At 41.6% G+C, this 10,723-nt stretch overlaps 1 protein-coding gene across 1 annotated transcript in view; it reads left to right on the top strand.

The window, feature by feature from the left end:
- The window catches only part of CH25H (cholesterol 25-hydroxylase), a 219,663-nt gene that overhangs the window by 201,337 nt on the left and 7,603 nt on the right, over nt 1–10,723 (top strand). The window contains exon 8 of the mRNA XM_072971583.1: nt 6,906–6,968. The gene's annotated coding sequence lies outside the window, so the exon portion shown is untranslated. The remainder of the gene's footprint in view (nt 1–6,905; nt 6,969–10,723) is intronic.

Raw genomic sequence — 10,723 nt, 5'->3', positions numbered from 1 at the left:
ATTCTGAAATTTTTAAAGTTTATTGAAATAAAAATATAAAAAGAAGGAAGGAAGGGAAGAAAGGGGCAGTAAGGGAGGGAGAGAGGAGAGAGAGAAAAAGAGAGCTAATAATCTATAATGAAAAAGAATATGAAAAAGATTATATATATATGAATCAATATGCTGTACAGCAGAAACTAACACAACATTGTAAATCGACCATATTTCAATAAAAAGAGAGAGAGGACAATTGACAAAATCAACATCTTCTTGAGAGTGAATTACAAAAGTGAATTACAACAACTATTACAAATGGCTTTTCCTTACTTAATATTTACCATTGTAGCCCAGTGAGGCAGGTGATGATTAAACTTACTTTCTAAATAAAGAATTGTAGCCAAAAAAGTTTAAGCAACATAGGCAATTTGGCTAGTTAATAAACAGCAGATTCAGGAATTAAACTTAAGCTATTCTTGCTCCTGAGGCCCTGCTCTTCCTAACCTCCCTCCACCAACCCCCAACACATACACCTCATTATCCTCAAATTCAATGAAATAGTAATAGGTACTTTGTGGGGAGAAATGTGTTTCATGATCAAATGATTTTAGAAAATTTTGGGTTAATTTAAACAGGTATCTTAATCCAAGACTTCTCAGAGCCTTTAATATGCTAATATGTGTTGTGAATGTCCAAGAGGGGGCTATGACATATATTGTTCCCTAGTCTTCTTTATCTTCTTTATGGTGTCCTTTGAAGAGCACCTATTGAATGAGCACCTTGTAAATGCTGCTGTTCTGAGGAAAGCAGTTCAGACATCTCTAAAGGTTATTTTTTATTTTAACAACACATACCTAAGGGCCTCCAAGCTTTCAAGAGCAAAGAAATACAATTTTAATAATAGAATTTCAAGCATTCTACCAGTTGTGGGCAATATTTTGGACAACCATCCTGATTTTACTCAAATCAAACATACAAGTTAATCTTGCTTCTTCTACTCCATGCCATCAAACATCTCATTCTGAATAACATTTAAAACATATCTACCTATTTGGGAAAATAAAAAAAAAAAAGCTGAGAGGAAAAAAACCCTCAATACCTTTTTACCATCAAGACTACTCTTAATCTTTCTCCTCATGGACCTGTTTCAAAAATTGTTGTCAACCAAGTTGCTTGTACTAAATAGCAACAAACTGATTTTAATCATCCCCACCTATAGTGCACCTTCATGATTGTTTATCCTACATCTTTTCTTCCTGGTAACAGCACTTCCAAGTTATCTTTGGAAAATTTTCTCCTCTGTCCTCTTCTTAGTTATTTGAGGTGTATGGCTGTATTAGTCAGGGTTCTCTAGAAAAACAAAACCAATAGGATGTCTATAGACATAGCTATAGACATTGAGATCTGTATAGCTAGATCTATCAATAGATCTGTGTATATATAGAGAGAAAGACGTATGTTAAGGAATTGGTTTGTGTGGTTATGCAAGTGGCAAGTGCAAAATCTGCAGGGTAGGCTAGCAGGCTGGAGACCCAGGGAAGAATTGCTGTTCACACCCGAAGGCCATCTGCTGGTAGAACTCTCTCTCTCTCAAGAGAGGTCATCTCTTTTCTTAAGGCCTTCAACTGATTGGATGAGGCCCACCCACATTATGGAGGGCAACTGCTTTACTCAAAGTCTACTGATATAAATATTAATCTCACCCAAAAAACACACTGAGAAACATCTAGAATAGTACCAAATGTTGGGTACTATGACCTAGTCGAGTTGACGCATAGAATGTTAACCATCACAGTGGCATATAGACACCAATCCAGGGCCTGTATTGTATTGGAGGGAAAGAGGGGGACAGGATTGCCACTTGGTTAAGGCAACCAGCACATCATGTTCTGTTGTGAGTTTTGCTGGAAACAGTGGGACACAGCTGTTCTATTTCTCTGCTGCATTTGAAGTGGGTTTATGTGAGGCGTGGAATAATGTGGTTGTGACTAGAGCTTGTGTACCGGCCAGAGCTGAAGGCAGAGTCCACCCACGCGGGGAGGAAACCATGCTGAGAGGTGGAGCCCGGTATTGTCAAGTGAGTCCTGGATTGATTTAGTCCTGAAATCGAAACCTAGACTACCGACAGTTACCCAACTCAATAAATTCTTTATGTTGGTTTAAGCCAGAGACTTAACAACTAAAATAATCTTAACTAATATGTCATCAGAGATTATAATCAGCATCAGAAATTCTGTGTTATCAAAATTAGTCCTTACAAATTGACCGTTAATAGTTTTAGGCGCAAGTAAGGATAATCACCTAAACCGGCCTTGTAGAGATGGCCAAAGATCTAGGGACATCACTTCTAGCAAAGAATTTTTCTGTCACTAGAGGGCAGCAGGCACCAACCACATCAGCCAAGTGACAGAAGGAACTGGAATACTGTTTCTATGTCCATTAATAGAACTGGAAGCAAGAGGAGGGAGAGCTTTGATCTGAGTGGATAATCAGAGAACCTGATCTTATAAGATATTTTCATCTCCATGAGAACATCTTATTTCTTACAGGGTTAAAGAAATGATGTAGACAAAACACCTAGCACACTCAAATCATAGTTACTACCTTGGCACTGCTCTTCCTAAATGAAGTGCCTTCACAGGACAGGCTGCTAATTGGGGGTCACAGTTCTAGTGGAAAGAAAGACAAGTTTAGTAGCTTACAACAGCTTTCCTGGACTTCTTCCTGTATGAGTGTGTTCACGTACCTGTGCGTGCAGCCCAACGAAAAGTGCTTGCAGCCTGGCTGACCGGGGCTGGAAAGCTTGGCCACTGGGATGTGGAGCAAGTTATTCAGTCTCCCAATTTCTTCCACTTTGAAAACTGGTATACTAACCCACCTCTTGAGCAAGAACTGGAAAAAGACAATGGATTAAAGAACATTTAGACTTTAGTGGCTAGGTCTCAGAGAACATCCTGGACAGCAGGTAGTTGGAGAAAACAGCCCTGATTTTATAATCCAGTTGGGCACTCCCCCGCTGAGTGCCCAGAAAGCACAGATATTCTATGAACCCACACATGAAAAGTGGACCCACCCCCGGGTGTTCAGAACCAACACATGAAAAGGTCAGGACCACTTTTCAAGAAGTGCTAATCTGGGGCAGATAAGACTTACGGCCCAGCTTAAGGCAATGTTTCTTAAGCTTCAGTCTACCTTTTGCCATTTCGGTGGTCCATTTATACTTTCATTTAAAAAATATATATTTTTTAAGTCAACTTACTTTGTTTCTTAAGTAATTTATTTTTAAAATAAAACATTACATTATAACCATAAATGGAAAAATCAGCATTCCTTACCAAAGATAGAAGGAATCCATAAAAATAAATATACAGCTATGGAACCAAAATATTTGCCTGCATACCACTAAAAAATGTTCCCCAAACCAGAAAGGTTGACTTAAGACATGGAAGTCTCTATGCTTTAGCCTTCCTCTCTGACCCTAAATGATCGCCAGTGAAAAGATCAGCACACTTGGACCTCAGGCCCTCCCCAGGAGAGTGGGAGAGAGGTGATGTCAAGAGCAAGAGATACCAGAGCAGCATGGAGTGAGGGGCAGCCACTTCCTCTTAAGCCCCGTTGAGTGCTAGAGGAATGCAAATGGGGGGGACCTTCTGCCAGGGCACCAGACTTCCCTGTTTAGAACAGGCAGAGTGACAGCTCAAGGGAGATGATGGATAGGGAAGAGGAGAGGGCTGCAGTGAATCCTGCAGTTAGAGAGAGAATGTGGAGGGGAGAGGGGAGGGTACCGGGAGGCTAATTTAGAGCCCAGAGTGCTTGGACACAAGGGCGATGTAGATGGTTTCCTGCAGAAGGTGGCCTTAGTCAACTAATACAGAACAGTGAGGACAGCCCCATGGATTTCAATCGTAGCTCAGTTACTTCACTAGCTGTGAGAAGCTTTGTGTATGATTTAACCTCTCTCAGCCTCAATTTTCTCACTTGCCAAACAGAAGCCCTTTCAGCAATACAGTTTGCCAGGGAGGTGGTCTGGCATTTTATACTTTAATTTTAATTTTTGCAAAGTGCAAATGGTCCTCTGAAGACCATGTGAATCACCAGCACCTTTTATAGGTGACAGTTTTTGTGGGCTCGAGCCCAAGGTGCTCTTTCAGTTATGGGTACCCCTCTCTTTCTCCTCTAGGTTAGAGGGTATAAGCATTTCCTGCAGCCCATCACCGTGGCTTCTCCACAGAGAAAATAGCATATTTTAAACATTCTGGGAAAGAACTAAACAGAAATCATTGGCTCAGGCTGTTTGTTTGCATAATCATCCATTGTTGCCTCTGATCAAGTCCAAAGGTGAAAGGATGTCTCTCCCTCTCTTCATAGGTGTCTTGACCACTTAGAAAGGCTCAAAGGGTTCATGAGGAACTAAATGCAAACTGCATGCCCAGTTTGTGCTATGTCTGTGGTTCACTTGCTGGTTCAGTTCCACCAAAGTGGTGGAACTGAATGGGTCTTGACAAAGAACAAAGATCTTAGTAACTTGCTTTCTGGTGTGCCTCAGCGATTATTATAAAGTGATTCAAAACCATAATGAGAAATGCCCCAAAAGGGAGGGTGTCAAGGATTTATGATTTTAAATTGTTTTAAGTTTCTAAGCATCTCCTCCTCCTATATACACACCGCCTCTAGGAAGGATGGTTCTCTAGAAGACTGGAAGTAGGTATGAGTCTGCTGGTTTGGAGAGGCTGTGACTGAGCAAAACTGCCTCATACAGGAGAGTGGTGGGAGATTTCGAGTAGGGGTGAGGGTCTTGGGGTGGGGTAGGGTTGGGTTGAGGCAGGAGCCAGGGGGTGATGTCAATGTGGGGTCAGGAGGAACAATTTAGGAAAAGACTTGTTTGATGGGATCTTTTTTCCCAAAGGAATGCTCTGCATTGGGCCCTGTTTTGACAGGTCCTTTCTTTTTGTGGAGAATCACAATATGCTTATCTGGACTGCTTTTCTTGTGGAAGGGTGAAGGGGCCAAACAAAAGCATGGAGGAAGTGGACAGTGGACCCCAGAGATTTATGTACACTTAGAGCAAGACCTGTCAGAGCTCAAGAGAGGCCTGGCTCAGAGAACTTGGACCACATCTGCCTTTGGAGGTTCTCACAGCACATTAAATAAAGCCAAACAAAAACCAACACAAATATCAAAATGGGTTGACAAAAACTGTGGAATGTCTTAAGTTTTCTGATTTGGCAGATTGATGCTTTTAATACTTAAAACTTCAGTGCAGAATCTCATTGGGCACTGGTGTCAAGAATGTGTATTTGAGGCCCTTCTTGGATGTGAGGGCTGGGCCATTGTTGCCTCTGAGCTACACTCTCAGAATCTTAGGGTAAGAGAGACCTTTGAGACCACCAGATTAACACCCCTACTTTATTCGAGACTCTGCTTTATGACAGCTCTGGGCTTAGCTGGAATCCTGCCAGCACTGAGTCCAACTGTTACCAAGTCCAAACTCATTCTGCTTGCTGCATGACAGGCCAATAAATCAGGAGACAATGTGTTCAGACAAGGAATAACGACTTTATCCAGAAAGACAGCAAACCTAGAAGATGGCAGACTAATGTCCTGAAGAACTAGATTCCCCTAGTCAGAATTTAGGCTCCTTTTATACTAAAAAAGGGAAGGGGATGTGCTTGGTTGGTACAAACTTCTTGGTGTCAGAATCCTTTGATCTTGGAGCTGTCCATGTAGGTCAGGTCATGATGTTCCTGTAAACCTCCAAGGAGACAAATGTTATTCTCTGTTCTGCAACTTTTTATCTCCCTATGAATGGAAAAGTGTTGTACCCCTAGAGGTCAGAGCCTTGAGAATGAGCTGTCCTGTATACTTTGACAAAAGATGCAAAGCCAGCATGACTAAGCACAGGAAACGCACAGCAGCACAGGGCTAGCACTCAAGGGACAGATCTAATGTAGAGACGGATTTGTTCTTCCCTACTACATGACCATCTCCCAACTCCCAGGGCACTTCATTTTAGAACACTTTGCAATGGTAAGAAATTCTTCCTGACATTACAACTTCCGGTAGTTTAAGTGTTTGCTCAACACCCACTGTGCAAAAAACCCTACTTGTAAAAAAACCTGGAAGAGCCTTGTATAAAAACGGGTGGAAGTGACTCTCCGCAAACCGAGGTTGCAAGAGGAATTTTTGCTGTCATTAAGTTTCCTGCAAGCTGTTCACACACCTGCATCTTAAGAGGTTTTCAAATCCAGGCAACAAGGATAAGGAGTCAACCTGACTCCCTGATCACAATAAAGTTGGGGAAAGTGGGACTTTTGCTGCAGCCTCCACATTAAGGAAAGACAAGAGGCAGGCATTCTCTCTCTGCTCACCTGACTTTGAAATCTCCTTGGAATTTCCAAGTCAGTCAAGGGGCATATCAAAAATCTTAAAAAATCTTTTTCAAATACATTTTAATTTAACCCTTAATATATATGTTGGGAAGAATTGTTGAAGGAGAAAGGGATTGTGGAAGCCAACAAAATGAAGGTATTATTAATAATAATGTCTAATAATATGAATTAGATTTAATAATAATATCTAATACTTAATAACTGATGTTTAACACAGACATTTGTGTGTTCTTTGCATTCCTATTAAGTCATCTAAGCCTTATAACTACACCATGGATTAGGTCCTGTTACCATCCCATTTCATAGACAAGAAACTTGTGGCAGCTTACCCGAAGTCATGAGGTTGTTAGGTGGCCGAGGTGAGCCTCCGAAGTCTGTGCTGAACCCATTTCCTCTTCAGACAAGTTAGATCATGGCCTTATGATCAAGATGTAAACTCTCTAAGGAAGTACAGAACCTGATTGTTTCGTTGTTCTGTTGAACACGTGGTTTCCTGTTGACTAATGTTGTACTTTCATCATCTTATTTCTTAAATTTCAGGCTTTATCTACTAAGACTTCATGACCTAAGGGAACTCTTTACTGCCCTGAGCAATTCTATCAAGTAAGAAATTTTGCTGTTTCTGTATCCTTTCTCCCCTTCCAAGAATCATAGCGCTTGTTCACGTAAATTGGATTGAAATGAAGACTGTAATGAGTAAGGCTGAGGGGCCAGAATGCCGCACTCCAACTGAGTGCCTTCCAAACCTTAATCTGGAGATAAATCACCTCGTGATACTATTGAAATTCAGATTCTGATTCAGTAGGTCCGGAGAGAAGAAGGAGATTCTGTATTTCTCATAAACTCCCATGGGATGTCGATGGCACATCTGGAAAGGACACTTGAGCTGGCAAGGTAGCCGGCTCAGGGAAACCACCCATCCATCCAGTCGTCTGATCTCAGTCAGATAAAAACAAGCTAACTCCAGTTTAACATTTTGGCCAGTTATATTATTATTTGAGTATCTCTTATGGTATTAGGTAGGAAAGGTAGGGAAATCAACAAACTAAATAATGTTATAATAAATGTATTTTCATCGAGTTTCCATATAGTGTATTATTATACTCCTCTGGCCACTTATTTTCGCTTAGCAGAAACAAGTCTGTCCCGACTACATAAATAAATCTTTCCTACCAAGTAAAGGGGGGGGGGACTTTGTTCATTTTCTATCACATTGAGCTTTTATTTCTGTGAACAGAAAGAAAACTGGCAAGAAGCCTGCAGATTCCTTCAGCCAATCAGAGTAATGTGACCATAAATGTCCATGAATTCCCCCCTCAGTGGATCTCTCCCTCTTTATTTCTGTCGTGGGGACATGTATCTTACAGTTCTGTGCCACATATTCTGCCTTTTATGTCTTACTTTCTCCTCAAAAAAAAAAAAAGCACAGTGAGATTGCTCATGTAAAAAATTTTTTTTAATGTTAAACTTAGTATACATGCAGCTTTTGATTACCTTTTAAGGATAATACCTAACACATTTAGAACACTTAATATGAGCCAAGTACTCTTCTAAGGGCTTCCTAAATATGTCATTTAATGCTCATAAAAATCCTGTGAGGTAGATCTTCTTATACCCATTCTATAGGTGAGGTAAGTTGAGGCCCCAAGTGGTTAAGCATCTTGCACTGGTCACACAACGAGTAAATTGCAGAGCTGGGATATGAATTGCTTCTTGCATTTAATGGTGCACTGCCCTCTTCCTGAGCCAACACATACTAGCTAATTGAGCATTTGCTCTGCGTCAGACCCTTTTACATATATTATCTCATTTAATTCTCAAACCCACATCTACAAGGAAAGACTAACTTTTCTTATTCACGCAAACAGGGGCCTTAATTAAGTCCCTGAGGCAAATAAGGGACTCCTGTCTGTGTGACTCTAAAGTCTGCTTTTTTTTTTGCACAATATCTCGATATCTCTCACCTTTTTAGTGAATGAGAGCTTTTGCCTCTTGCTTTTGTTTTTTCCCCACATAGGGCCAATATAAAGCCTTTGCATACATCAGAACACAGACTAGAATATATATTCTCTGGTGCTGGGGATCTTTCTGGACGGGTATAAAATACCTTGCCTAACTTTTTCCCACCCTTTTACCCCCTCACCTTTCCTCCCTCCCTCCCATTTCCCTCTTCCTGTGACATTGTGTCACCTCTGACCATCTACCTTTCTGTGGCCTCATTAACAAAGTAGACATTGGCTCGAATTGGAAAATGCCCCTCCCTTGCCTTCCCTCGCGGCTTCCCCATGCCCCGGGATTGCGTCTCTTCATTCTGCTTTCTTTTCCTTCAATACTAGTCTAGACTGCACGCAAAATAGAATTGACTATCTTCTTTCTATGTTGTGAGTATAGCGAAAGTCCGTAAACCACAGTGATGAAGGATAAAGCCTTGGCCAATTAAAAATGATAATAACAATAACAACAAACAACAATAATAATAAGCATTCCTTCTCGCAGCCCAAAGACGAACACGTTACTGACATTTATCAGGAGTTTAACTGCACTAGACAGCACTTCACGCACACCTAATCTCATCTGATTCTAACATTATCTTCATGTTTAGTACGATCCTCATTTTACAGATTAAGAACCTTAGGCCTGGTGAATTGAAGCAGCTTGCCCAGTATGGGGTAGAGCTGGGTGGGGACACAGGTCCCGAGGCTCCTGATTTACCCCTCTCTCAACTGACTCCACTCCCTGTTTGTTGGTGTATTGTCTTTGCCCTTTGTTTACGCCAATTTATTGGCAGTCGGCATCCTCGCACACTGTCCCCACCCTGTGATCCAAATTGCCCCTCTGGAAGGATTCCCTCCCTCCACGTTGGCAGTCCAGATCTCACATCCCACACAAGGCAAGATTGAAAACTCGTAGCCTTGCCTGACTTGCTTCACCCCACTGCAACCTTTCCAAACTTAGAACTTTCTCAGCACATTTGAGGCATGAGTGAGACTGCCTTTCATATTTGAAGTCTGAGAAAATTATCTTTCTTTTTAAAACTTTACACTTCGTATAAATCCACATCAACTTGGAACTGAGCTACCCTATTCTTACTTATCTTGGCCTTGTAGCTGGACTTGACTCATTTGGTACCAGACACATTACTAATCAGAAAGCAAGTTGCTTCACAGAAGAGCATCATTGTCCACCGTCTTTGAGCGGAGGCTTTGAGCTTGAGTCTGGATCCCAACAGTCTTCCTTACTTAGGTGAGTATCTATGTGAGAGAGGGAGAGAGATGTCTCAGCTTAAGACTATCATGTTCTCTTTCTCATTCTTTGTTAGAGTTATTGCTACTACACTAACCAGAGTTTAATATCCCACGTTGAGTAGCCTACATTTTAAGGGTTCCTGACAATTTCTTGGCCAGACTCTCCTCCCTCCTAAATGCTGGCATCTTCTCCTCGTGAACATCTCTCTTTGAAGTCAGGAGGAATCTGGTCTGTGATGAATCACAAGGCTTGGCTTCCTTAGGTGCTAGGGCTGCCAAAGCTCCCTGTGCAGAGCCTGGAAATTCACTGACCCCATTTTTTCCTTCTCTTTATCTCAGCTGTCACCTCACTCCCTCTATCTCCACCTCCCCACCCCCATGCCAGTGTGGCCCATAAGCACTGGCTTAATAGCGGTAAAGAATCTATAATTTGAATTACACTTATTTTAATTTCTGGTGTTTCAGGGAATGGACCATGTTCCTAAAATAACATGTTCACAAAATAATGTTTTTTCTCACCAATGACAATTTTTGGATGCACATTTATTCTTCTCTTTTCTCTGCTTCTGGTCATCCTGCGTTTTCTTCCAGTAAATGACACAGGAGGACCATTTGCTTAATGCGGATGTAGTTCAGGACAGGGAAAGTGCCACGTGCTCAGGTCTGTTCTGGGAGACTGGTGGCTGAGGGGCCAGCATCCTCTTAGGAATGAACTTTCTGTCTGTACGAGCCATATTTTCCCATACTTACTGCCTTCAAAGGCTCACTTGCATTAGAGGGTCTTTTTCTACTGCTATCAGTGGTAGGATTCTGGGTGTATACAGTGGGGTGGCCAAGTGAACACAGATTTGGCTTATTTAACAGGGTGAGGGAGAAGAGGAACTTTCTAGGTTACCTTGATGACCAACCACAGTTTGGCTTTCACTTGGTTTATAATTCTGAAGGTATATGGAGACAACTTCTTCATCTTCAGTTCTGTACCCAATAGCACACATTGCTACCTGCCACTTTCCTGTCCCTCAGTGAGGAAGCAATGACAGCCAGCCTGTCCCCACCCAGGAGTAAACCTGGAGGCCAATTCACTTCTGGGCTTTAATTCCAAAGCTACGTATT

The sequence above is a fragment of the Vicugna pacos genome, chromosome 11, assembly GCF_048564905.1.
Source record: "Vicugna pacos chromosome 11, VicPac4, whole genome shotgun sequence".
Classification (NCBI taxonomy): Eukaryota; Metazoa; Chordata; class Mammalia; order Artiodactyla; family Camelidae; genus Vicugna; species Vicugna pacos.
The sequence above is the reverse complement of the archived record's forward strand: the minus strand, read 5'-3'. Positions and strand labels throughout refer to the sequence as shown.